Raw genomic sequence first — 27,717 nt, forward strand, 5'->3', positions numbered from 1 at the left:
GTCGTACGCGTACCTCCTCGAAGCCGGCGTGCATGCACGGACTACCTACCCGAAAAAGGCCCATTTGGGCCCAAGACATTAGAGAGTTTGAGAATGGGAGTTCCAAGGAGCTTGGGGACCCAAGAAGTTTTCGACACGTCAGGGCGCATGCGCAGAACTCAAGGTAATCTTGGACTCTTGCGTTCGTGCTGATCCATGACCCAAAACCTTTTGTTTCAGCAATATCAAAGCTATGGGGTGTGAGAAAGTCACACAATCACGCAGAAAAAACATAGTCCCAGATATATTAAGTACCTTAAAATTGACCGGGTTGACTAAAATTGGCGTTTGTTAGGTGTATGTAACGCCACATATTATGTGATACGTTTATCGTTCGCATTTAGTTGGTACGCATGAAGATATTGTTTTCTCTTACACACGGTAGCTGCGTTTTCATGAAGAAGCGACCGCCCGCTTCAATCCAAACTTGCTCTTGCTACACGCCAACTGCGCTGTCAGCAACAAATTAATGGGGAAATCCGCCATGGATCGGTTTCTTCTTACTCTGAGGATAAAACGTCAGGTACGTGCTGTCGTTATTACTTAGCCGCACGTAGTAAGACTAACGCGCTGAGGCAGGGCAGGCGCTGCGTCGCCAGACCAAGAACGCTGCATCTTCAAACATCGTACATGCAACATGGCACAGCGTTTCGTGCGCGTCGAATCCTCTTTCGATGGAAACAAAAAAAAGAGAGAAAAGAAGCATTGCAGCGGGAGACACGAAGCCACACGTCGACGGGGAAGCAGTTATACGAGAGCCACGATAAGCGTCGGGGAGAAACGGGCACAAAGTGAAGTGATCCGCCAGCATGAGTGCCTACTGATTTTCAGCATAGGAACAAATCCCCGCTTGAAGTTCCTGGCGTAACTGTGTTTCACAGTTTTACCATATTTTCAAGTTAATAAACCAGCCTTATCTGTAATGAGTGTATTAGAATATTCAGCGAGCAGATGCATTGAAGGAGGTGAGCAGGCGACATGGCGCGAATGAATACATTTGGAGAAGCTAATCGCCCTTTCTATTGGCTTAGGGGCCCTGCAGCTTCCGCAGTGCTGAAGGGTGAGGCGCCAAGGCGTCTTGGATCGCTAGCGAGACGAAGCAGACGCAGCGCGAGCCATGGCGCCGTATGACCCGCGTCTCGCATAACTTCGAATTTGGCCACGGGTGGCTGAATTCGAAGCTCCCCATGCGTTTGACCAAATGCCACCTTCGTTTGACCCAGTTCTCAAACTTTTCTGATTCTGCAAGCTGAATAGCAACTTACACAACGAAGCTTGGAGACCCAGTGTTTTGGACACGAAGCTTGTAGTCGCAGTGTTTTCGGCTCCCAAGTCTCAAACTGTCTACCTAAGCTGCGTTGCGTAGGTTGCTTTTGCGTTCGGAGGATCAGCAGAGTTTAAGAATGGGGCCAAACACAGGTGGGTTGGCTCAAACGCACGGGGTGGCGCACGTGAAAATTATGCAAACGTGGTCCACATTGTATCGTTCTACGCGTTGCGTCTGCTCGTCTCACTCGCAACACTACACTTAAAGACCCACGACAACTTTCTGTGGCAGCACAGCCAAAGCTACGAAGCCCAAGCACGCCCATTTTTTTCTACTCTTCTGCATATATTCTACCAACGCTAACTTTTGTATACTGCGTAGGATAAAGGAAAATGTAAGAAGAAAAGATATAAATATTATGTTCACGTTTGTTCGCATTCTAATTGCCAGATTTCGACGTGCCGGATTTTCGTTCTTTGCTGTTTCTAATTTTTTTGTTTTCCGTGTCACATCAACTTGTTCCTTCGCAGTAAACAACGATGGCCCCACTCAGTTGCAGCAAGTTCACATCGAGTTGTGAGTGAGCATGTGGGTGTGTTCGCTAGGTGATCTTTGTACACCAAAAAAATTGCCCACAGCTTCCCTCGGGGGAATACTGAGGAGGATGCGGAGCATATAATTGGTTAACGGGGTGTAAGTGCGACTTACTTGGGTCGCTGGCTAAATTGGTTAACGTGGTTGTAGGAGGGGTGTTAAATGAGTGAACACGTACGACACGTATGCGAAAGGGCGGTGTTTATTTATTGCGACGAACTTTGAGCACGATGGCTTTTTGGTCGGTAAAGTGAAGAGTGAGTGGATCGGGTTGCGACCTCGGACGTCGACGCGCCGTACAAACCAACCGACGAGCGGCAACTGAGCGAGCGAGCACCGACCTTGAGTATATATACAGCGCGACGGCGCATGCACTGTCAGCTGTCGAATGTTCGAGAAGGGGGAGAAGCGCAACGGCGCATGCGCGCGCGTCAGCTGCTGATGTTCTCGAAGCGCGACGGCGCATGCGCGCGCGTCAGCTGCCGGCACGCGGTGTGTAGAGGAGGAAGGGTGCACAGATGGTGGAGGAGTGAAGCGCGCGCGGTGTGTAGAGGAGGAAGGGATGCACAGATGGTGGAAGAAGGAGGAGGAAGCTTGCGGACGGCGCCGCACTACAAGCCTCGAGTATTAGATGCTCCGCATCTAAAAGGGAGAAACAGAGACAGAGGTGCGTCATGCAATGTTAGATGCTAAGCAGCTCTTTGACTAGCCTGTATAGCGCTGTCCCGTGTGTCCGCACAAAGGCGCCGCAACGCATCCCCTATGCCGCAGTTGTTGGAACGGTGGCAAGTAGGTCACTCAAATCGCAGCTTTGCGTTGACGTCACTCTCTCTCTCACCCGAAGCAGCTGCCAGATCCTCCGCCGCCCCGCCGCGGTGGTATAGTGGCTAAGGTACTCGGCTGCTGACCCGCAGGTCGCGGGCTCAAATCCCGGCTGTGGCGGCTGCATTTCCGATGGAGGCGGAAATGTTGTAGGCCCGTGTGCTCAGATTTGTGTGCACGTTAAAGAACCCCAGTGGGTCGAAATTTCTGGAGCCCTCCACTACGGCGTCTCTCATAATCATATGGTGGTTTTGGGACGTTAAACTCCACATATCAATCAATCAATCAGATCCTCCGCCCACTCGCAACGCACTTCTCCCTCGCTTCACCCTCTCCACCGCCCGCAACGTTCGACCGCACGTCGAGTGGAAACACTCTTTCGGCTCCTCGTTTATCTGTGATGAAACTTACACGAAACACAACCCGCCTTCCGTGTCTTTGCGTTTCCAAGAAAAGTTTACTCAAATAAAGGCGACACCGAGTTTCGCTTCAAACCGTTCTTCGAGCACACGCGTCGATGCCTGTTTCAGCTGGGTCAGTGGCGTCTGCCCCGCTGCTTCTTTCCATCCCACCCTCAGGGGAGATGGTCCATGTATATATATTACCGAGAAAACAGACGTCTGCAAGTGATACTATGAGCGAAAGGGGTACTCCAATCGCTATAACCACCTTGAAAGTGGCACCGGCGGCCTGCCAGTCTTTAGCAGGACCAGATGCCTGAAAGCACAAGTGCCACTGGAAACTGTACATAAAAACAATGATTCTTTTCCTAAATTGTTGCATACGTGGTCAATATTCCGGCTGCCTGATATTGTTGATACGATTACTGTGAAAATCGCGTACTGTTACACCGCACCCGTCGGCGTCTACGGAGAGAGTAGTTCTCGGCCCTTTGTGATGACAGCGAGCTACGAAGATAAATTCCAAAGATTCGCTCAGCATCACACGCGTTCATTTATATTAAGCTGTTCACTGTGCAACAAGAACTTTCTTGGCCAAGCAAAGAGTTTGTTTTATCCAGTTGGGATTTACGAACGATAGACGCCAGCTTATGACCGGTCGTGGCAAAAATTTCTGCTACCCGTCGATGCCTTCGCTTCCTCTAAAAGATAACGTGAGCCTCTCTAGAACGTTCTTGCTTTACCACAAAAAGAAAAAAAAAACAATGCCGACCCAGTATGCACTAAAATTTAGGAAATAGTTTTTGGCTTTTGCGTTGGTTTTGCAATCGCTCAGTTCCTGCTGGGCCATGCCTTTTCAAATGCAAAGCATTTCTTATCGAACTTCCGCGACATTGAGTGCATCTATCTATCTATCTATCTATCTATCTATCTATCTATCTATCTATCTATCTATCTATCTATCTATCTATCTATCTATCTATCTATCTATCTATCTATCTATCTATCTATCTATCTATCTATCTGTCTATCTATCTATCTATCTATCTATCTATCTATCTATCTATCTATCCATCTATCTATCTATCTCTATCTATCCGCCTAGGAAATTTATCTCTCCTGTCCGTTTCGATACTGGTATCAATACCAAAATTGGCATGGCATAACATGATTGTATGACTAGCATAAGGGACTAGTCATAACATAAAAATCATGATATGTATGTGATGAATGTCGTGATTTACATTTCACGGTCTTGCTGGTCTTGCGGTGATTCCGTTCACATGACATGTTGCACAACCGGTATGGTATGACATGACTGCATGGTCAACACAAGCGACAGACCCTAACATGAAAATCATGATATGCGTGTCATGTAAAAACATAACATGCCACACTCATGATGCGCTCTCCACTGTTTCACTAGCTTCGCATATTCGCAATGTTGATAGGCTGTCGTGCCGTCTAGCGGAATTCAGGAACGTCCTCTCAAGGATGATCAGTTGCCAGACGCTTCTAATGCTGCCTTGTTCGGCGAAGGTGGTGGGACAAAACATTTCATTAGAGAAAACGTGCCAGAGAGTTGCGGCATAGTGCATGTCTGAGTGGCAAGACCCTATTCCGGGATGCCAATGGAGTTGGCCGCTGCTCGAGCGCGCCTCGCCAAAGAGTGTTGAGCATCCGAGGTCGAGCAGCCGAGAAGGTACTCCTCCCAAGAGGAGTTGGGATGGAGAAAGGGGGTGAAAAAGGAAGAGGATTGGTGGGGCACGATGCGACGACGGGATCGGTATTGGCCAGGACCTGGCAGGTCGAGCAGATGCCACTTGTTACCGGCAAAAAATGCCTGGCGACCACCGCACTGAGATAGGTGTTCGTCTGGAGGCGTCGTAGTGTTCGCTTGTCCGCTTTCTCCAGACCACGTGCGATATTCGGGTGAAAGTTGCGCGAGGCCCGGTAATAGGCAAGAACTTCACGAAAGTGCGTCAGGTTCGTATTTCCAGATTCCTACTCGGGATATAGAGGGGCAATGGCCCGGATGAGAGAATCACGGGCCGCGGCGTTCGCGGCCTCGTTGCCGGTAAGGCCCGAGTGGTCTGGGGCCATAGTATAAGAATGGGATGAAAGTTAAGTGCCAAGTGGCTGCCTGGAGAATGTGGGCTGCCAGCGGGGCGACGGAACCCGGAAGGTATTGGAAACTGGTTGAGCGTGAGTCTGTCAGGAAGGTGCTTGACGTGGAATGCGACGCGGCCAAACCTATGGCAACCTCCTCAGCTTGCGTCACAGTGTTGGCTCTAAAGGAGAGGCCATTGACGTGTTTTCCCTCTGTGATTACGGCGGCCGTGAAGTGACCCGAAGGAGAGGGGCTCGAGACGTCTACGCAGAAACTACCAGCGCGATCGGAGTGTCACGCCTGAAGGGCCGTGGCACGTGCTAGTCTACGGCCGGGGTGTGGCTCTGGCTTTATGTTGCGGGATAGTGGTTCCACCCATAGTTTTTGCCGCCAAAGTTCTGGTATGGGCGTCGGAGTGTCTTGGTCAGAGATCGCAAGGAGGCCGAGCCTGTGTGATAGGTGCCGCCCTGAGGGCGTCGGCGACAGACGATTAATTTGGCTAACGTGATGAGCTTCGCGCAGCTCTGCAAAGGAGTTATGACGTACCCCACTGCCGCGAAACGGCTGTTGGACGTGACATTGGGAAGGTCGAGTGTACGTTTGTATTACTGAATGAAGGAGGGGGTCCAGCTGGCGCTCGTGATGACGACGCAGGTGAAGGTAAGGTTAGGCGTACAGGACGCGACTGGTCACAAACGCATGGGCCAACCGCATGGACTGGGTACGACGCAGGACGCCGCGCTTGGTAGACACCCACCGTATCATACGGCTCACCTGTTCGCTGGTGCGTCGAAGGTTTGTTATTGTGTCCTTGGGATCCAAAGATGATGTGATGTGGAGCACAAGATTTCAAATTTTCTCGACTGATGGAACGGACCAGACTGAAGCAAAACCTGGGGTGGAGGTAAGTGGCATACCGAGAGAATAGCCGATTTAGCTGGAGAGCGCTCCCACTCAAAGCCAAAATTCGGCAAAGTTAGACAAACTGCAGTCGTTAAACCAACGAACGAACGGTTCGTCCAACAGGGACTAAATGCGGGACAACGCCTATAGTGCGCAAACGCCCGGCAATGAAGGGACTAACGGGGTGGGTAACTGCGCCGCCATCGCCTTCTGGCGAGGCTGCACTGCAATGCTCGGCCCGGTCAGCTATCACGAAAGCGAGTCATATCAGCTATACGCAACTGTGAAAGTGAAGCAGTGAAACGGATGGAAGCGGCTATGAGAGGCAAGTTCAACACGCAGTCAGTGCACACAGCAGCAAGTGCCCTCGCGTTTCCACGATGCCGGCACAGGCGCGCCGAAAACAAGTGAAAGTCTCCAAGCACGGGGAATGCGGATAACTGTCTTAAATGTGCTGAATTAGAACTACGAAGAGCACTGACAGCGCTAATAAAAGTGAGCTGTTCGTCACAGGTCGTGTACCCGCACAGTAACTGGCCACAACTTCAAAGCGATATATAGAAAAAAAAACGCCAGACCTGCGTGGTAGGCGCAGCACAGTCACAACGAAAGCTAGAAGAGTGGCCTTTCAGAGCTTTTTTTCGGAACACTCATTGGGTAACTACTGCAAGCACACTTGCTTGGTATCCACTTGGGCATTAATAATAAGCTATTGGGTAGTAGGCCGGCATATGCTATGCTATGTTTCGTTATTCTTCTGAGAAGCCTGGTATCCGCTAAACCCTTTCAAGGAATTTTGTGCCGATTGTCCGTGTAGTGGCTGAACGAAGATGAGGAATTAAGGCTGAAGTGGGTATGTGCCACAGTTAACAGGGAAACAAGAACAAGATTTTGTAATGGTTTGGAGCATTGGACGGCCCACTCGTTACGCTACTCGCATTGTGCGACGACTGGTTAATCTTTCACTGTTTTAAAACGCTTTATAAGTCGTATTAACGCGATTGCTTTCCCGACATCAAGCCTGCCTAGGCAAGTTTGACAAGTCACAAGCACGGGTGTAGCTCAGTGGTAGAATACTGGGCTGGCCCTCAGAAGACCTGGGTTCGAGCCCCACCGTGCCATTGGTGCTAGGTCATGCCTGCATAAGGCAATTGTGTTAACCTACAAGCATCGGTGTAACTAAAACGTAGAATATTGGGCTAGTACCTAGTGGAGCCGGGTTCAAGCCCCACTGTGTCATTTTTTAAAACCGCGCGATGTATTTACGGACACCGGCGACGGTGGCAGTGGCGGCGGACAACATGCAACTGCGCGTGACCCGAAAAGTGATCTCATAACAGCTGTTAGCTGTGAACGTAGGCTTCGTACGCCATCGGTATCAAGCTGGCTGCCGGTGTGAGTAAATTGCCGGCACACGCGAAGAAAACGCAAGATGATGTTACGGGGAATGAAGTATACACGATGAATATACTGGCGAGAAAATGCGTACAACGCTGCTGCAGTCCGAGCACGTTCCCCTCAGCACTTTGTCATCGTCATCCTCAGGCATCTACTTAGCCCGTGACATTACCCGCCGGCGGCAGAAGCACCATCCCGGTGCGATCAATTCTCGGGGCGTGAGTAGCATGCTTTAAGCCGTGAGACGTGCACTATATCGGTCGGGACTGAAGCTGGTACTGACATGGTATGGAGTGGAGCTATCTCATAGGTCACGCTGGTGACCTTGCGTATGACGCGGTAGGGGCCAAGGTAACGGGACATCAGTTTTTCGCAGAGAACAACACGACGCGATGGTAACCACAGCAAGACGAGCGACCCCGGAGAGTACTGTACGTCGCGGTGCCGGCGATCGTAAGCATTCTTTTGGTTAAGCTGCCAGGCACACAACCGATCCCGGGCGACTTGGCGGGCGATGTCAGCTTGGGCCAGGGCATCACGAGCATAAGCAGTCGATAAGGGGGCGTCAGATTGGAGCATGCTGTCCATGGGCAAAGGCGGGTCATAACCAAACAGTAGGTAAAAAGGTGAAAATCCAGCTGTATCATGACGTGAACTGTTGTATGCGAAGTTAACGAAAGGTAAGTGGATGTCCCAATCCTTGTGATCCTTGGAGACGTACATCACTAGCATATTCGTCAGGGTACGGTTGAGGCGTTCCGTGAGGCCGTTGGTTTGTGGGTGGTATGCTGTAGTGAACGTGTGGTGGGTAGAGCAGGATCACAGGAGCTCGTCGACTACTTCAGATAAAAAACAGCGGCCGTGGTCGGTGATCAACTGACGAGAAGGAAATCGGCTACATCAGTAGCGCAGCTGGTGGGGAGGGCGCGTGCAACGGCATACCGCGTTGCGTAGTCGGTAGCAATAGCAATCCACTTATTACCGGTGGCCGACACGAGAAAAGGTCCTAGAAGATCGAGGCTGACTCGGAAAAATGGCTCATCTGGTACTTCGATGGGCTGGAGGGTACCAGCTGGTCCCAGAGCAGGTTTCTTGCGGCGCAGGCAGAGGTCGCACGCCACAACGTACTGTCGCACAGAACGGTAGAGGCCAGGCCAAAAGAATCGGCGGCGAACGCGGTCATACGTGCGTGACACCCCTATGTGTCCAGCGAAGGGGGCATCATGGAGCTGGGCCAAAACGTTTGAGCGAAGATGCGCAGGAACAACGAGTAAAAGCTCAGCACCATACGGGCGGGCGTTGTAGCGGTGCAAGATGTCGTTGTGAAGAACGAACAGTTGTAAGGAGTGGTCAGGGTGGGGAGAGTGCAGACCATTGATAATAGCACGCCAAGAGGGGTCGCAGCGTTGTTCAGCAGCTATGTCGATGAAGTCGATAATTGAAAGAACGAGGGCCTCTTGTCCATCTTCCATCATGTCAGGGGGATCGACTGGGTAACGGGACAAGCAGTCGGCATCCTTTGAAGTTGTCCAGATTTATAGGATACGGAAAAAGTGTACTCTTGTAAGCGCAGCGCCCAGCGACCAAGGCGTCCCGTAGGGTCCTTGAGTGAGGAGAGCCAGCAAAGCACATGGTGGTCCGTAATAACTGAGAATGGTCGGCCATACAGGTGCGGTCGGAATTTCGCAATGCCCCAGACGAGAGCTAAGCACTCGCGTTCTGTGATCGAATAATTTTGTTCCGAGCGCGACAACAGTCGGCTTGCGTACGCGACGACGCGGTGCATTCCTTGTTGCCGCTGCGCCAGCACTGCGCCTATGCCGTGGCCACTGGCGTCAGTACGAAGCTCCGTGGCGGCAGACGGGTCGAAGTGTGCTAGGACTGGTGGGTTGGTGAGAATGTCAACGAGCGACGAGAAGGCGTTTGCTTGCTGTTGGCCCCAGGTGAATGCGACATATGTTTTGAGGAGGCAGGTTAGAGGACCGGCTACTTCAGAAAACGTACCGACAAAACGACGGAAATAGGAGCACAGTCCCAGAAACCTTCGGACGTCCTTGGCTGAGCGGGGTGTGGGGAAGTCGCGAACTGCTCGAACTTTCACAGGGTCTGGTTGAACGCCCGCAGCGTTAACAAGATGACCGAGTACGCAGATTTGGCGTTGCCCAAAGCGGCATTTGGACTAGTTAGGTTGCAAGTCGGCACGTCAGAAAACATCAAGCACTGTGGACAGACGGGTAAGATGGTCGTCGAAAGTAGTCGAAAAAATAATAACGTCGTCAAGATAGCAGAGGCAGATGGTCTACTTCATGCCTCGAAGGAGAGAGTCCAACATGCGCTCAAAAGTCGTGGGGGCATTGCATAATCCAAAAGGCATCATCTTGAACAGATAAAGTCCATCAGGAGTCACGAAGGCCGTCTTCTCTCTGTCTTTGTCGTGCACAGCGATCTGCCAGTAGCCTGAGCGAAGGTCTATAGAAGAGAAATATTTGGCACCGTGTAAGCAATCGAATGCATCATCTATGCGCGGTAAAGGATGGAGATCTTTCTTGGTAATAAGGTTGAGATGGTGGTAATCAACACAGAATCTCCAGCTATTGTCCTTCTTTTTAACAAATACAACGGGTGAGGACCAGGAACTAGATGAGGGTTCGATTATGCCCTTATGAAGCATTTTATCGACTTCTCGCTGTATAATAGCACGCTCCGGGGCTGACACACGGTAGGGTCGTAGGCGAACGGGGCGAGCGTCACCGATGTCGATGCGATGGGTTACCACGGATGTCAGGCCCAAATTACGGTCGCCGAAGTCAATTATGTCCTGATAAGAAGCAAGCACACAGCAGAGAGTAGAGACTTGTTCAAAGGTGAGCTTGTCAGATAGCATTGGCTTGAAAAGGTCGGAACAGGAACGTGACGAGAGTGACGTTGATTAAAAGTCGGGTGGCGAATCGGTGGTTAGGGCGGAAACTGTGTGGTCCACCAGTGATGTCAGATGCGCAAGTGACATGCCGCGAGGAATAACTTGCGCTGAGAAGCAAAAATTGAGGAAGGTGAATGAAGTTCGGTTGTCCTTAACGGCAACCACCGTGTTGGGGAGTGCAACATTACGTGTCATGGCCGCGTCGGAAATTGGGGCAGCAACATAATCACCATCGGGTACTGGAGGATATGGCGAGAGTTGGGCTTGGACTGCGGCTTGCGGCGGAAGTCTGAGGAAATCGACAGAGCGTAGACGAGGTGGGCTGGTAGAGACGGTCTCTCAGAAGGATGGTAGTTCGAGCCGAAGAAGACCTTTGGAACAGTCAATGAGCGCAGCGTGTGAGGTCACAAAGTCGAGTCCAAGGATGAGGTCATGAGGGCAATTTTTCAGTACAGCGAACAGAACTGAAGTTTGATGCTCTGAAATCATTAATCGCGCAGTGCACATTCTAAGCGCAGCAGGAGTACTCCCATCCGCTGTACGAACGGTAGGTGCAATCGCAGGCGTCAGAGCATTTTGGAGGTGGCGGCGGAGGTCTGAGCTCATCACAGATATTTGTGCACCGGTATCAATAAGAGCAGTTACAGGTAAACCATCAACGAGAATTGTAAGAAGGTTGCACGGCTGGTCGGGAGTAATCAGAGGATTTGCATTCCGAGTCGTGTATGTAGCGTCACCTCCGGGGGCTGCTCCAGCTAGTTTTCCGAGCGACGATCGTAGGGAGACCAAGAACGGAGGGGTTGGGGCGAGCGGGACTGACGACGCACGGACGATGGTGAGCGGCTGGTCCGACGTTCTGGATTATGCTCTGCACCTGTCTCAGCATGGTAGGACGGGGCATAAGGTGCACGTTCCGAGCGAGGTCCCCAATCATAGAAGCTCGGTCGAGGTGATGAGGTCGGACGGCTGCGGCAATGGCGAGCGATGTGTCCGATCGGATGGCACGTGAAACATATAAGCCGATCATCATGAATGCGCCATTCATCTGGGTTTCGTCGTGGCGCGAACGTGTGGTTCGGAGTGGCAGCCGCAACGACTGGAGCCGAGCTGGAACTAGCCGGGGCATTTTGATGAGGTGGCGAAATGCCCATATTCGCGATCTCTTTGGTGAACCACGGCCTGCATCATTGAAACAGCGTCGAGGTTGTGTCCTGGCGTGCTGACGCTAGACATAGCGGGTGCCATAGCCTCGAGTTCCCGACGGACTATTCTGGTGACGTTTTCCGGCGCTGGTGGTTGATGTAGTGTGGGCAAATATTCGCATCTCCTCAGGCATCTACTTATCCCGTGACAATATCATTTCTTTCAAAGAAAATAATCCCTCCTGCATTAAAGGTATGTTTTTTTTCATAAAGGTATGTTTTTTTAAAGGTATGTTGAAGATTAGATGGATCCACATTAAAAGATCGGTGCGCTTCGATGCTACGATTTAGCCCACGTAAATTTTCACGTTACGCTGTCAATGTTTATTGTTTTTTAAACCGACAAAATTGGCCTTCTGCACCACATGGCAGGTCAAAATACTGTGCTATATATATACGGTAGTTCATTTTCTGTAGTGTAGCGCGGGTGGTCAGTGTTTGCGGTGGTTTACTTTGAAATAGTATTGCTATGTATATATACGTGTGGGTGTTGCATGACCAATATACTGCGTTCTTTAGTGCTGAATAAATTAGAATAAACATATACTGGACAAGTGCAGCATCGACAATTTTTTGTATTCGTCCAGATGGTTCAACAGTTAGCCCAAGTGGAGCATTCTACGAGGACTAACATTTAAACCAAACGGAGTAAGTGCTAAGGGGCAACAGTTAAACCCTCGCAGTTGCTCCCACAGTTAGTCCAAAATGATTCCAAATCTGTGACAGCCCATTTCGAGGCCAGAAAGAATACTTCTGTGTTTTACATGATCAAACGCTCCTCTAATATTGAGAGCGAGCACGGCTTTATCGTTACAGCGCATAGTGGTCGGTACTATGATGTCCTGTTGAAGCTGCAGCAAAATGTTCTGCGCCGACAGATGTGGGCGAAAGCCAACAATCGTGTCAGTAAAGGCCCCTCTGGCCTCCAGGTAGACTGAAAGGCGTTCGCAGACCATGGTTTCCACGAGCTTTCCAGCGCAGGAGGTTAGTGAGGTTAATCTTAATGCCACGATGCGGACCGGACTGCTCGATTTGGGCATGAATGTGACAAGTGATCTTTTTTTTTTCTGATGCGAGTGGGGAGCCATCCGATATCGAGTGTATCAGGTAGAGTAGCGAGAGGTGTGCCTCGTCAGGAAAGTCAGCCAGGAGCGGCACTGTCATGCCAACCTGCCCAGTGGCCGGGCCCCGTCGTATTTTCGCCAGTGTAGCCCGTAAATCCGAAAGCGTGTATGGTACATCGAGATCGGCGTTAGGGGTGCTGGAATACGTATATATTGGGCCTATGGAGTCAGTTGTGCGACAGATGTATCGGTCGCACAATTCTCGCGCAAGTTGATCTGTAGTGCCCTGATCGGCATGCAGAGCATGGTGGAGCTGGTGCTGTGTTTCTGCCCGAGTGGTGGAGAGATACAGAAGGCTACGAAATAGCCGCTACATGCCTTTAGAGCTCATCTGGTTTGCCAGCTTCGTGCAAGTGTCAGCCCAATTTGAATCAGCAACCTGCGTGCAGTATGCCGCTGCCTCTGAAGTGATAGCCTCGATGCGTGCGCGAAGTTTTCCATTGAGTTTGTTTGTTTGCAGTGCTTTATAAGCCCGCCGTGAGCGTTCCAGAGATGTCAGATGTGTGGGTTGATTGCAGAAGTCACAGTAGAGGTTGTGAGGGTGCGATTGCTTGCCTGCTGCTTATGAAGGTCGTAGGACGTCCACGCCGCGTAATCGCCCTAGGTGGGGATACAATACAATACAACACAAAATATCGTCAGACTGCTTGGACCCGTAGCCAATGGCTAGTCCTGGGTCCAAAAAGAAAATGTATACAGTGATGCAGGCTTACTGTTACGTAAAAAAAGAAACTAACACTCAGAAACACAGGGTGTTTCAGTACTACTACAAGCATTTTTAATAGATCATAGAAAATGACTGCATCCTGAGTTCAGTCTGTGGGACGGGGCATGCCCCAGTATTGGCGCATTTTCTGCCGCGGTGTGAACAAAATGCGAGGCAAAAAGTGGTCACTTCCCAAAGTCTCGCACAAGTTTTCCCATGTAGCATCGCGAATGGTACGAGTCAGGGAGAGGTGGGGACATATGTCGCGTGTGACAAAATCCGAAATGCTTGGACTGTGCTGGATCGGTAAGCAGTGTGAGGCTAAGCGAGGAGATGAGCTCCTTTAAGTTCTCTTCCCTGGGCCTTCTCATAGTGGTAACCCCAAGGAGGGCTGGGGGCATTGAAGCTCCCGACAATCACCAGGAGTTGACTGTCTGCCTTGCGCGGCGCCCTATGAAACAGATTCGTAAAGGAGGCCACCGCGAAACGTGGAGGACAATACACATTTAATATTTAAATTAGTGGTTGGCCTCTCTGTTGAGACAGCACTGAAATCATACAATATTCGTATGACAGATCCAGATCGAGGTCGCCCTGTATCGCCGTGTATGGCTTACGCAGAAGAAGGTATGCAGTAGTGCCCTCCGCATAGGAGCAGTGTCCAGGAAGAGTTGATCTCGCGCTAGATTATTGAAGTGCCAACACGGCCGGCTGAGAGCTAAGTGAGTGGAGGAAGAAAGAAAGGTGTGAACGCTTTCGCCTGTTCCCAAACCCTGTAGAGTTCTACTCTATGATCTCGAATTTGATGACAAACTTGAAATAGATGTATGGTTAGTAGCCATCATGAATATCCCAGGTTTTATATTCACCCTGCAAGCCTTGCTCAGAGCCTTGAGAGGCGGGGAGCGGTACGGAGGCCAGATTGTCTGACAGTGTGGTAGTGGTAGCCACCTTACGACGACGTCGGGGAGCTGAACCCGTACTGAAAACCAAAGAGTAGCGCATACGCAATTCTTTGCATCAAAACTGGCTGATTTTCCAGGCTTGAATGGCCTGAATGACCTCTACTACTATGCGTTGGACAGAGAAGTTAGCAAAGAAGTGACTGATCGATGCTTCGACGCACGTAAAGCGATCCTCCATGCGAGTGACGCGTTCTTCACCGAGATGAATTGGGTTAGTCGGTAAGGGATCCTGTGGTGCTGCAGTAGCTACCGGAGCTTTCGGAGTAGGTGCGTCGGCTACTGGAGCCGGAGTATTATTCGGAGTGCGCTAGCGCGAGGTACTGGGCTTGTAGGTTGCCGGTGTAGCCGCCTGGAGAGGGGTGGTAGTACCGAGGGGCTTTGTAGAGCCTTGTTATAAGGAAGAAAGTTGCTCAGTTAAGAGTGTGAGCTGTTTTGTTAGGAATTCATTTTGCTTTTAAAGCTGCACAACCTGCTGGCGAAGGGTCACAAGTTCGGGGAAAGGAGGATTTTTAGCTGGGGAACAAAGAGGCTTGGAAGCAGCAACCCTTGCAGAACTGCTCACTTGAGGAGTCATCGCCGGTTCGAAGAGCGGCGGGAATGCTTGAGTGTTGGCCGGTTCTGAAGAAGCCATCTGCTTCAGGCGGGTGCCTTCGTTCACTTGTGACGAAGATGAGGTGGGCCTTCGATGCGATGTTGAGGGCGACTTGGGTTTCCGGTATTTTTCACCACAGCCACTAGTCCCAGTATCGTGGGCGCCATGGCTGAGAGGGCAGATGGGGTGACAATCATGTTCAGTGAGGCCTTCTGGGGCCACACTTGCTGCATTGTATCGGAGTGGGGTGAGGGCACCCTGGCGGCCAACGGCCGATGGTGCCGCACCTTGTGCAGGCCGGAATAGTTTTCTTGTATGGGCGAATAAACTTCACCACGCAGTCGTAGAACAGGAAGCGGGGCAACTTCTTGCCCTCGAAGTCCATACCGCTGCTGCGGAGAATCCAAGTTTTCGAACCGCAAGGATGGTTTTTCGAGGCCAATACAGTTCCGATGTTATCTCTTCCGTTGTTTCAGCAGGGTTGATGGTGATGACATCCCTGCACGTATCTCTTGACGCCTTGGCGTGGCCTCGGACTGGCAGCTGTCGATCACCCACTTGCCATTGGAAGTCACCGAGGAGTTTCTCTGCCATATCCAGCATGGTAGTACTGCAGACCAAGATGTTTTGCTCCCAGATCGACCACACTTGAATCAGTGTGGTCGTCTGGTCACACAGATAACTCTGGATTGCGTCGCAAGCGCCATCAGCTGGGACACTTAAGTGATTCTCAAAGAGAACAGAAGAGAAAAGTGAGCCCCATAACTGTCTGCATCAGAGTGCGACCCCTCAACAGTAGCTCACGAGGGATTAGGGTAAAGAGCGATTAAAAGGATAGGAATAAAGGTAGAGAGATAGAGAGGGGCAAGGAGAGAGTGAGGTGCAGGGACAGCGAACGACAGAAAGCGATGGAAGTAAAGAGGAGATAGGAAAGATACACACAGTAGCAGGAGTCCGAGGGCGGGGCACCACTCAGAGAAAGCTCTTGTCGGCGGCAGGAGATGCTGTATGGCCAGCCAGTCAGCCAGAGCTGCGCTGTCGTCGGAGATCGCGGGGGCACAACTGGTCGGCCCGAAATCCAGAAAGCGAGTCCAGCCGGGACACTTGTGCGCACCTCGATGGGAACGCGTGCTTTTACGATCACGATGTAGTAATCTCGAGAAAGACGAGGCGTCTGGCGCGGACGCCACTTGCGTTGCTTCATTTAGCAGCGATGAGGTACCAGAGAAGGACGCACTACTGGCGGGTTGAGGTGCCGGCGTTCCTTGCACAGCTGGGGAACGACGGGCAGCTGCGGCGTCTGGCTGCTCCTGGAATACAGACTTGGATTGCGCTTGCTTGCGTTTTCATACTCGCACCATGTCCTCGAGATATTAGATGCGGAGCATCTTATACTCGCGCCTTGTAGTGCGCCGTCCGCACCGCTTCTCGAACATTCGACAGCTGACGCGCGCGCATGCGCCCTCGCGCCGTCGCCCACTCTTCCACCATCTGTGCATCCCTTCCTCCTCTACACACCGCGCGCGCTTCACTCCTCCACCATCTGTGCACCCTTCCTCCTCTACACACCGCGTTCGACATCTACAATTCTCCTGATTCTCCAGTGGACGCGCATGTGGCGTCGCGCTTCGAGAACATTCAACAGCTGACAGTGCATGCGCCGTCGTGCTGTATATATACTCAAGGTCGGCGCTCGCTCGCTCAGTTGCCGCTCGTCGGTTGGTTTGTACGGCGCGTCGACGTCCAAGGTCGCGGTGAAATGAATTCCAACGAATCCACAAACACAATGATCGACGTCCCTTCGACCAGCGCCGCCCTTTCGCATACGTGTGTACGTGTTCACTCATTTAACACCCCCTCCTACAACCACGTTAACCAATTTAGCCATCGACCCAAGTAAGTCGCAATTTAACACCCCATTTCACAACCACGTTAACCAATTTAGCCATCGACCCAAGTAAGTCGCACTTTAACACCCCGTTAACCAATTATATGGTCCGCATCCTCCTCAGTGTTCCCCCGAGGGAAGCTGCGGGCAATTTTCGTTTTCTGACGGCATAACTTATCCAGGGGAAAAAATCTCCATCGACACTAGCATTGAGATAGGGCCATAGCCCGTAACAGTGGCGTACCAACTTTTTCGCGAGTGGGGGCTAACCTACCACACTTGTCAGTTATATATATTGTACAGGAGCATAGTGGCGCCAGCTCTGTGCCAGCGTGAAAGAAGACGTTGACATTCGTGTGTGGCTCGTGCTTGCTGGGTTCCTGCCGGTGCCAACTTGTTGCGGCTAACGCTTCTCGAATCGGCCTGTGTGTTTACGCAACCTCACTCGTTGCATTTGGTGGAAACGTTCTGGGTAACGTCCTGGAGCTCCACAGCCGTAAGCTACCATCTCAGTCCACGATGACCGAGCGCGTCGATCCCCCACAAGCCTCTTCCACGCTGCCGCCTGTCATGTGCCCTGGTGTACTTCGTCTGCGCGACCCACCAGTATACAAGGGCACTGAAGATCACGATGTCGAGGACTGGCTGGCAGAGTACGAGCATGCCAGCGCAATTAACATGTGTAATGACCCTGCGAAGCTGACTCACGTAATCTTCTACCTGAAGGATTTGACCGACCTATGGTTCATCAACCACCAAGCCGACATCCCCACTTGGTCGGTTTTCAAAGAGGCCGTGACCTAGTTTTTCAATCGTCCAGCCATGCGCAAGCTTCGCGCTGAACTGAGCATGCGGGCACGGTTTCAGCGAAATGGTGAGAGCTTCACGAGCTACATTGAGGATGTGACCAGCCTCTGTAGTCGAGTTGATGACAGGATGACGGAGGCTGACAGAATAAAGAATATATTGAAAGGCATTGATGACGACAATTTTCATATGATTGTGGCCAAAGAGCCACTGACCGTTACGGCCGTGATTCAACTATGTCAAAGGTTCGATGAGCTGCGCAAGCAGCGAATTTCTACAGGTCGCGCTAATACGAAAACAGCGGATATTTCGGCCTTATAGTGCAAAAGCAGTGGCCCTGACTGCAGTGTGTTAATGCCCCAAATTCAACGTTACATTCAGGAAGAGGTTGCTCGACAGCTCTCTCTTGTCGCCACCATCAACGGGACGCCCACAGCACTGGAACACTCACTTCGCCGTGCTACTCAGACGCAAGTTTCCGAGGCTCTCCCTTCGCCCACGTCCCCAATATCAGGTACTGCACCGCTGACTTATGAAAAAAGCCGTCCGCCGACCTCCTGTCCAACCACCACTCCCTTCACATAGTCCAGCCACCAACACTACAGGTCACCAGTTTACAATTATCCAGTAAATCGACCCTTTACACCACCTCGAGCACCTGTAAACTCTTGGCGTACTCCGGATAACCGGCCCGTCTGCTACAACTGCAGTATTCGGTTCTGAATGTCGCGCGCTACTGTCGTCGCCATGGATTCTATGTTAATTATGCTCAGCATTTCAGCGACACACCTCGGATATCAGAATCGCATGCGATATCTGTAGCACATGACCAGCGCTCACGTCGACCAGACTTCAGCCGACGTCGATCTTCTTCACCTCGTCTTCGGTCTCCTTCCGCCATGCTTCGCCGTTCCAACCACGCCCAGGAGGAAAACTAACAGTCGCAGTTCCTGAGACAAGAGCTGCGCCACCGACGAAATTTTAAAGGCCTCATCTTTCGCCCCCTAACGAGATTGCCATGTTTGTGGACAGTTTCCTGACAACTTCTCTTGTCGACACAGGTGCCGCTATTTTTGTAATCAGTGAAATGTTATGCCGCAAATTCAACAAAGTGACGACTCCACGGGTTGAAATTTCTTTACGCACAGCCAGTTCACAACACGCCCAACCTTCTGCCACAAGCACTGCTCGTGTTGTGATTCAAGGAGTGCTTTACATCGTTGAATATGTCGTCCTTCCGCATAAGTCTCATTAAATTATCCTGGGATGGAACTTTCTTTCCGCTAATCATGCAGTTGTCGACTGCGCTCGTGCTGAAGTCGTTTCCATTCAGCACGACATTCATAGATCTCCCTCGCTCACCCAAAAAGGTGATCGTCACCGCTGACGTCGTCATCTCTGCTTTTTCGGTCGCCCCGGTATCTCTTTTGTGCAACTACGTTCCCGATTCAACTGCCTTCTTTATGCCGTCACAAGAATGCACTCGTCGCCGGAATCTTGTCGCCCCGTTTGTCGTCATAATACTTGGCGATAGCTCCAGTGCCGTGTACGTGTGCAATCCGTTCCCTTCTCCCACTACCTTATTGCATGGCGAATGTATTGGCATTCATGACACATGATAACATCTTTCCTTTCCATGCCCCTTCTGATACGACGCCGATGTCCGTAGACGCTGTCACAGCTGTCACCACGCCCTCACTACCTGACGAAGAGGTTCTGTTGCGCAGCGTCGACACCAGCCTTACTCAAGACCAGCGCAATCAGCTCATTCAACTACTTGACCGTTTCTGCGCCTTCTTCGACCACGGACAACCTCCCTTGGGACGCACGTCAGTTGTCGCTCACCATATTGACACCGGTCGTCATAATCCATTTCGTCAGCGCCCCTACCGCATCTCGCAGGCTGAGCGTGACGTCATCACTCAACACGTCGACGAGATGCTGCAGCGTGGTGTTATTCAACACTCACACAGTCCTTGGGCTTCGCCAGTGGTCCTCGTGCAAAAAAAAAGAATGGCTCCATGAGGTTTTGCGTGGATTATCGTCGACTAAACAAGATCACACGCAAGAATGTTTATCCCTTGCCTCGCATTGATGACGCCTTGGATCGCCTTCAAGGTGCGGAGTTTTCCTCTTCTCTGGATCTGCGCTCTAGATATTGGCTAGTGCTAATAGCCGAAGAAGACCGTCCAAAAACGACGTTTGTGACCCTTGACGGCTTATATGAACATAATGTAATGCCCTTCGGTCTTTGCAATGCACCTGTGACTTTTGAAAGGATGATGGACAGTGTCCTCAGGGGACATAAATGGCACATCTGTCTTTGCTATTTAGACGACATAGTTGTATTCTCGGTGAATTTCGAAACTCATCTTTCCCGTCTGGAACAAGTTCTCCAGTGCCTTACAGCAGCCGGGTTGCAACTAAACTTGAAGAAATGTCGTTTTGGCGCCCGCAAACTCGCAATGCTCAGCCACGTCATTTCAAAAGAAGGAATATCGCCAGACCCTTCCAAACGGCGTGCCGTTGCCGAGTACCCCAAGCCTACATTACTATAGGAACTCCGTAGTTTCGTAGGCTTGTGTTCCTATTTTCGGCATTTCATTCGCAATTTTGCCTCTATATTTGCCCCCCTGACTCAGCTTCTCTCCCGTAGCACGGACCTCTCTGGCAGGAATTCCCACTGCGATGACGCATTCACGGCGCTGCGCCGGCTACTCACGTCTCCACCAGTTTTCTGCCACTTCGATCCCAACGCACCGACTGAAATTTACACGGATGCAAGTGGTGTCAGCCTCGGTGCCATTCTCGCTTAACGCAAGGATGGCTGTGACGAGTACGTTGTCGTCTATGCCAGCCGTACCCTAACAAAGGCAAGGTTCAACTATTCCGTCACGGAAAAAGAGTGCTTGGATATCATTTGGGCTATAGGAAAATTTCGCACTTACCTTTACGGACGCCAGTTTGATGTTGTCACAGATCGCCATGCCTTATGCTGGCTAGCGTCCATGAAAGATCCTACTGGCCGCTTCGCTCGTTGGGTTTTACGAATTCAGGAATACGACACCCATGTTATTTATCGCTCAAGACGCAGAAATTCAGACGCCGATGCACTATCCCGTTCTCCACTGCCTCCTGACCTTGCCTGCTTACCAACTGCCATCTGCGATTCGCCAACGAGGAAACCGCAAGTGGACAAGGAGGAGCCCTAATGTCGAAAATAAGAACGAAATGGGCTTTATAATGAGTGCACACCCAGGCATCGTGCAAGATGTGTAAGTGGTTGGCAAGGTACGATGCAGTGACCATAAAATGGTATGGTCTCGAATTCGCCTAGACTTGAGAAAGGAACGACAAAAACTGATACGCAAGAAGCCAATCAATGAGCTAGCACTGAGAAGGAAACTACAGGAATTCAGAGTCCCGCTTCAGAACAGGTACTCGTCTCTTAGTGAGGAGACCAACCTTAGCATAGATACAATGAATGATAATCTGACGAGTATCATTGCGAAGTGTGCAGTGGACGTTGGAGGCAGGATAGTTAGACAGGACACTGACAAGCTTTCCCAGGAAACAAAGAATCTCATTAAGAAGCGTCAAATCATGAAAGTCTCAAATACAACAGACAAAATAGAACTGGCAGAGCTTTCGAAGTTGATCAATAGGCATAAAGTTTTCGATGTAAGAAGGTATAACATGGAGAGAATTGAACACGCTTTGAAAAACGGAGGAAGCGTCAAAGCAGTGAAGAGGAAACTTGGGATAGGCAAAAATCGGATGTATGCACTAAAGGACAAAGAAGGCAAAATAACTACCGATATGGATAGGATAGTTAAAATAGCGGAGTAGTTTTACAGAGGTCTGTACAGTAGCCGGGACAACCACGACTTTAATACTATAAGAACTAGCAGTAACCCAGATGACACCCCACCAGTAATGATAGAAGAAGTCAGAAAAGTTTTGGAGAGCATGCAAAGAGGCAAAGCTGCTGGTGAGGATCAGGTAGCATCAGATCTGCTGAAAGATGGAGGACAAATTGTGTTAGAAAAACTAGCCATCCTGTTTACGAGGTGCCTCCTGACGGGAAGAGTACCAGAGTCTTGGAAGAACGCTAACATCATCTTAATACATAAGAAAGGAGATGACAAGGACTTGAATATTTACAGGCCGATTAGCTTGCTCTCTGTAGTATACAAGCTATATACAAAGATAATTGCTAACAGAGTAAATAAAACGTGAGAATTCAATCTACCAAAGGAACAAGCAGGATTTCTAACAGGCTACTCAACAATCGACCACATTCATACTATCAATCAGGTAATAGAGAAATGCTCAGAATATAACCAACCACTATACATAGCCTTCATAGATTACGAGAAGGCGTTTGATTCAGTAGAAATATCAGCCGTCATGCAGACACTGCGGAAAAAGGGGGTCGATGAAGAATATATAAACACCCTGGAAGAAATCTACAGGGGATCAACTGCTACCATAGTGTTTCATAAAGAGAGCAACAGAATACCAATCAAGAAGAGTGTAAGGCAGGGGGACACAATCTACCCTATTCTATTTACCGCGTGCTTACAGGAGGTTTTCAGAAGCCTAGAATGGGAACAGTTAGGGATAAAATTTAATGGAGAGTACCTTAGTAACCTGTGCTTCGCCGATGACATTGCATTGCTGAGTAACTCAGGGGACGAATTGCAACTCATGATTACGGAGTTAGACAAGGAGAGCAGAAAGGTGGGTCTTAAAATGAATATGCAGAAAGCGAAAGTAATGTACAACAACCTCGGAAAAGAGCAGCGCTTCGAGATAGGTAATAGTGCACTTCAAGTTGTAAAAGACTCTGTCTACTTAGGGCAGGTAATAACCGCGGAGCCGAACCACGAAATTGAAGTAACTAGAAGACTAAGAATGGGGTGAAGCACATTCGGCAAGCACTCTCAAATTATGACAGCTAGATTGCCACTATTCTTCAAGAGGATAGCTGTATCTTGCCTGTACTTAGCTACGGAGCAGAAACCTGGAGACTTACAAAGAGTGTTCAGCTTAAATTGAGGACAACGCAGCGAACAATGGAAAGAAAAATGTTAGGTGTAACCTTAAGAGACAAGAAGAGAGCAGAGTGGATTAGGGAACAAACGGGGGTGAGGGATATCATAGCTGAAATCAAGAAGAAGAAATGGACATGGGCCGGGCATGTAGCGCGTAGACAGGATAACCGCTGGTCATTAAGGGTAACTAACTGGATTACCAGAGAAGGGAAGCGGGTTAGGGGGAGACAGAAGGTTAGGTGGGCAGATGAGATTAAGAAGTTTGCGGGTCGTGTGTACCCTTCTTCTGACGTCCCTAACAGCAGGTACATTGCTCGTTCACCGTCACCTCAACGCGGCCGTTCCCCATCGCCGCAACCACGCCGCTATCAGTCGCCTGTCAACTATGGATTCTCTCGGAAAGAAAACTAGACCGTGCAGCTCCGGCAGGTAGTGCTGCATCAATTGCAACTTATCCTAATTCTCCGTGGACGCTCCCCACTAATAAGAACTTGATTGAGGTGTATGCGGACGGTATTTCTTTGACGGCGTTAGTTGATGCCAGAGCTCAAGTGTCCATAATGAGTGCTCACCTGTGTCGCCTACTCAAAAAAGTCCTCACGCCTGCAGCGACTAAAGCCATCCATGTAGCTGATAGTGGAACTGTGGCCATCACTGGAATGTGTACCGCTTGTGTTAGCATTGCCGGCCGCCATGTCCCCGTTTTATTTACGGTGCTTGAAAATTGCCCTCATGACCTAATCTTTGGCATGGACTTCCTATCGATGCCTTCTGCCCTGATCGATTGTGCCGCCGGTACTCCTTGCCTAGAACTTCCTCTTCTTCTAGATTCTCACCCTGAACTCCGTACATTCTGTGCACCACTGATTTCATCCGTATACCGCCTAAAGCTCTCACATTCATTGAATTGGCAACACCCTCTCCCGTGCTCGATGGTGATTATATCGTGACACCGACAGCTGATGTTCTCCTAGCGGGTCACATTACTGTCCCACACTCCGTCGTAATCATGGCCTCTAACCGAACATATTTACCCGTTATCAATCTCGGATTTATAAAAGAAGTGCTACCCCAAGAAATTTCAGTCGCCACGCTAAGACTCTTAATTGACGACAACGTCACCTCTTTTACGGCAGACGTATTTCCCGATCACCCACATCACTCGCAGGATGCCACGTGCCTCGATGTGACCTTACGCACTATGATCACCCCAGACCTCAAGCCTGAGAAGTCAGCCGCGCTATGCCACCTTCTGTCTTCCTACCACGGCATATTCAACATCGACTGTCGGCCACTCGGCCAGACTTCACTCGTTAAGCACCGCATTACCACATGTCATTCTCCTCCCATTCATCCGCGACCATACCGGGTGTTTGCCACTGAGCATTAAGTATTTCAACAAGAAGTCACCAAGATGCTAGCCAAATAAATTATTGTACCCTCTTGGAGCCCTTGGCAGTCCCCCGTTGTGCTCGTTAAAGAGAAAGATGGCACGCGGCGCTTCTGCGTGGATTACCGTCATCTAAATAGAATCACAAAAAAGCACGTTTACCCTTTACCCCGCTTTGATGGCGCTCTCTATTGTCTCCATGGCGCCCGATACTTTTCTTCAATAGACCTACGCTCCGGCTACTGGTAGATTGCTGTCAACGAAAAAGACCAAGAGAAGACTGCGTTTGTGACTCCAGACGGCCTATATCAGTTCAAGGTTATGCCGTTTTGGGCAATGCAACGCCCCAGCCATGTTCGAGCGTATGATGGACTCTCTGCTACACGGGTTCAAATGGTCAACATGTATTTGTTATTTTGACGATGTAGTTGTATATTCCCCAACATTTGAGACACACCTTCAGCGTTTGTCAGCTATTATCGACATATTCTGCACTGCAGGCCTTCAATTAAACTCGTCGAAGTGCCACTTCGGACGCCGGCAAATTACAGTGTAGGACCACCTTGTCGACGTCCCTGGTGTGCAGCCGGACTCCGAGAAAATTCGTGCAGTCACCAGTTTTCTGTACCCCCGTCAGCCAAAGACGTCCGGAGTTTTGTAGGACTTTGTTGCCATTTTAGAAGGTTTGTGAATGATATCGCAACCGTCGCTCGAACCCTCACAGAGCCACATTTACGTGGGGTACCGACCAAGCTGCTGCTTTTTCTAACCTAATCACGCTACTGGCAACTCACGACTCACTTCGACCCATCCGCTCCGACAGAAGTCCGAACCGTTGCAAGTGATCACGGAATCGTAGCCGTCTTAGCCCAACGTCAACGAAGACACGACCGAGTTGTCGCTTACGCTAGCCGCCTCCTCACAGCTGCTGAGCGCAACTAGTTCATTACAGAGCGTGAATGTCTTGCTCTTGTTTGGGCAGTCTCAAAGTTCTGCCCAAATTATATGGCACAAACTTCTCTGTGATAACTGACCATCATGCGCTACGTTGGCTTACGTCACTGAAAGATCCTACTGGCCGGCTCGGGTGCTGGGCTCTGCGACTGCAAGAGTATACCTACGGTGACGTACAAGTCCGGACGTCTACATCAGGGCGCAGACTGCCCGTCGCGCTACCCGGTTGCCCAGTCGAGCACTATGTCTGACGCCAACACCGAGCCTTGCATCTTTTCCCTTTCGCAAATGACATACATCGGTGACAAGCAGCGACATGATGCGTCCTTGCGTGCTATCATTGAGCGCCTCGAATCCCCATCTTCCAATCAGTCTCATGGCTCATTCGTGCTCCACGATGGTGCATTATAGCATCAAAGTTTTGAACCAGATTGACCGGTCCTGCTGCTTGTCATTCCGAAACACTTTCGCTCAGAAGTTCTACATGAACTTCATAACCTTCCGACTGCTGGTCACCTTGGTGTGTCACGCACTTCCGACCGAATACGCCGACGCTTCTTTTGACCAGGGCTTGTACGCTCAGTCAGAAGATACGTTGCGGCTTGTCAGAAATGTCAACACCATCGACACTTCCCGCCGGACGCCTTCAACCATTTGATATTCCGTCAGAACCGTTCTTCCGCGTTGGCTCGGACCCACTTGGCCTTTTCCTCTTGTTTTTTATCGGGTAACAAGTGGATAGCCGTGGCCACAGACTAAGCCACGTGTTATGCCATCACACTAGCTCTTCCAACAAGCTGCGCCACAGATGTCGCTGACTTCCTCCTCAAGGACGTGATTTTGCAACACGAAGCCCCACGGCAGCTGCTTACAGACCGTGGCCGCACCTTTTAAATGCGAAGCATTCCTTAGCCAACTTCGGTGACTTTGAGCGTACCTATCTATCTAGCCACCTACGACATTTAGCTCTGCTGGCCGTTTTGATATTGGTATCAATACCAAACTTGGTATGACATAACATGACTGTATGAAGAACATATTTGACTTGTCATAACAGGTAAATCATGACATTTATGTAGTGAATGCCATGATTACACTTCATGGTCCTACAGCTCTTGCAGTGCTTTCGTTCACGTGGCATGTTGCAAAACTGGTATGGTATGACATGATTGCGTTGCGACACAAGCGACAGATCCTAACATGAAAATCATGACATGCGTGTGATGTAACAGCAAGATTACATGCCACGCTCATGATGTGCTCGTGGCCGTTTCGCTAGCGTGACATATACCAAATTTGCTAATGTGGTACAAGAATGAATGACGAATGTATGTGACTGGTGCAAACACAATAATCATGAGATGCGTGTCATGTAACGACATGACTACATGCCACGCTCACGATGCACTGGCGGCCATTTCGCTAGCTTCACTTATGCCAAATTTGGTATTACGGGACGTGAATCGCTGAAATGAGATGTGTGTCATGTAACAACATGACTACATGCTACGCTTATGATGCGCTCGTGGCCATTTCGCTAGCTTCACATGTACCATACTCGGTATTACGTGACGCGAGCGGACAACTTAGGTAAATGACAAATCCAAATATGATAATCACGACATTCCTGTCATGTAAAAATATGACTACATGCCACGCTCATGATGCGCTCATGGCCGTTTTGCTAGCGTCGCATATATCAAATTTGGTGTTACGGTACGTGAATAGATGACGAAGGTATGCGACTGTTGCAAACATGATAATCACGAGATGCGTGTCATGTAACAACATGACTACATGCCATGCTCACGATGCGCTGGCAGCCGTTTCGCTAGCTTCACTTATGCCAAATTTGGCATAACGTGGCATGAATGCATGAGGAAGGTATGATACTGGTGCAAACATGATACATGCTACGCTCATGATGCGCTCGCGGCCGTTTTGCTAGCTTCACGTGTACCAAACTCGGTATTATGCAACGCGAACGGACAACATACGTAAATGACGCATCCAAACATGATAATCATGATATACGTGTCATGTAACACCATGACGACATACCACGCTTATGATGCACTAGCGGCCGTTTTGCTAACTCCACATATACCGTATTTGGTGTTACGTGACGTCAATGGATGACGAAATCTATGAAATGTGCAAACATGATAATCCTGACACGCGTGCCATGTAAAAACATATAACTACGTACCACGCTCATAGCGTGCTCGCGGCCCTTTCGCTAGCTCCTCATAAACTAAATTCGATATCACGTGACGCGAATAGAAAACAAAAGTAAATGACACATACAAACATGATAATCATTACACGGAAGTAATGTATGGCATCATTTACCTCCACGTTGTAACGTTCTCCTGATTTAAAAGTGACATATACACCTTTCACATTCGTGCTTCGCATATCATCGATTACCATTGTATGTGGGAGTCCTGTAAAACGAGACGCAAACTGACTACGTCATACCACCCGCAAACCAATGGACTCACGGAGCGTCTAAATCGAACTCTTACAGGCATGCTCACTAAGTATGTGTCTACCAACCACACCGATTGGGATCTCG

At 50.0% G+C, this 27,717-nt stretch overlaps 1 protein-coding gene across 1 annotated transcript in view; it reads left to right on the forward strand.

The window, feature by feature from the left end:
• The window catches only part of LOC119171523 (atrial natriuretic peptide receptor 1), a 770,478-nt gene that overhangs the window by 655,918 nt on the left and 86,843 nt on the right, over positions 1 to 27,717 (forward strand). The gene's annotated exons all lie outside the window — the stretch shown is intronic.

The sequence above is a fragment of the Rhipicephalus microplus genome, chromosome 4 (assembly GCF_043290135.1).
Source record: "Rhipicephalus microplus isolate Deutch F79 chromosome 4, USDA_Rmic, whole genome shotgun sequence".
In the NCBI taxonomy this organism is placed as follows: Eukaryota; Metazoa; Arthropoda; class Arachnida; order Ixodida; family Ixodidae; genus Rhipicephalus; species Rhipicephalus microplus.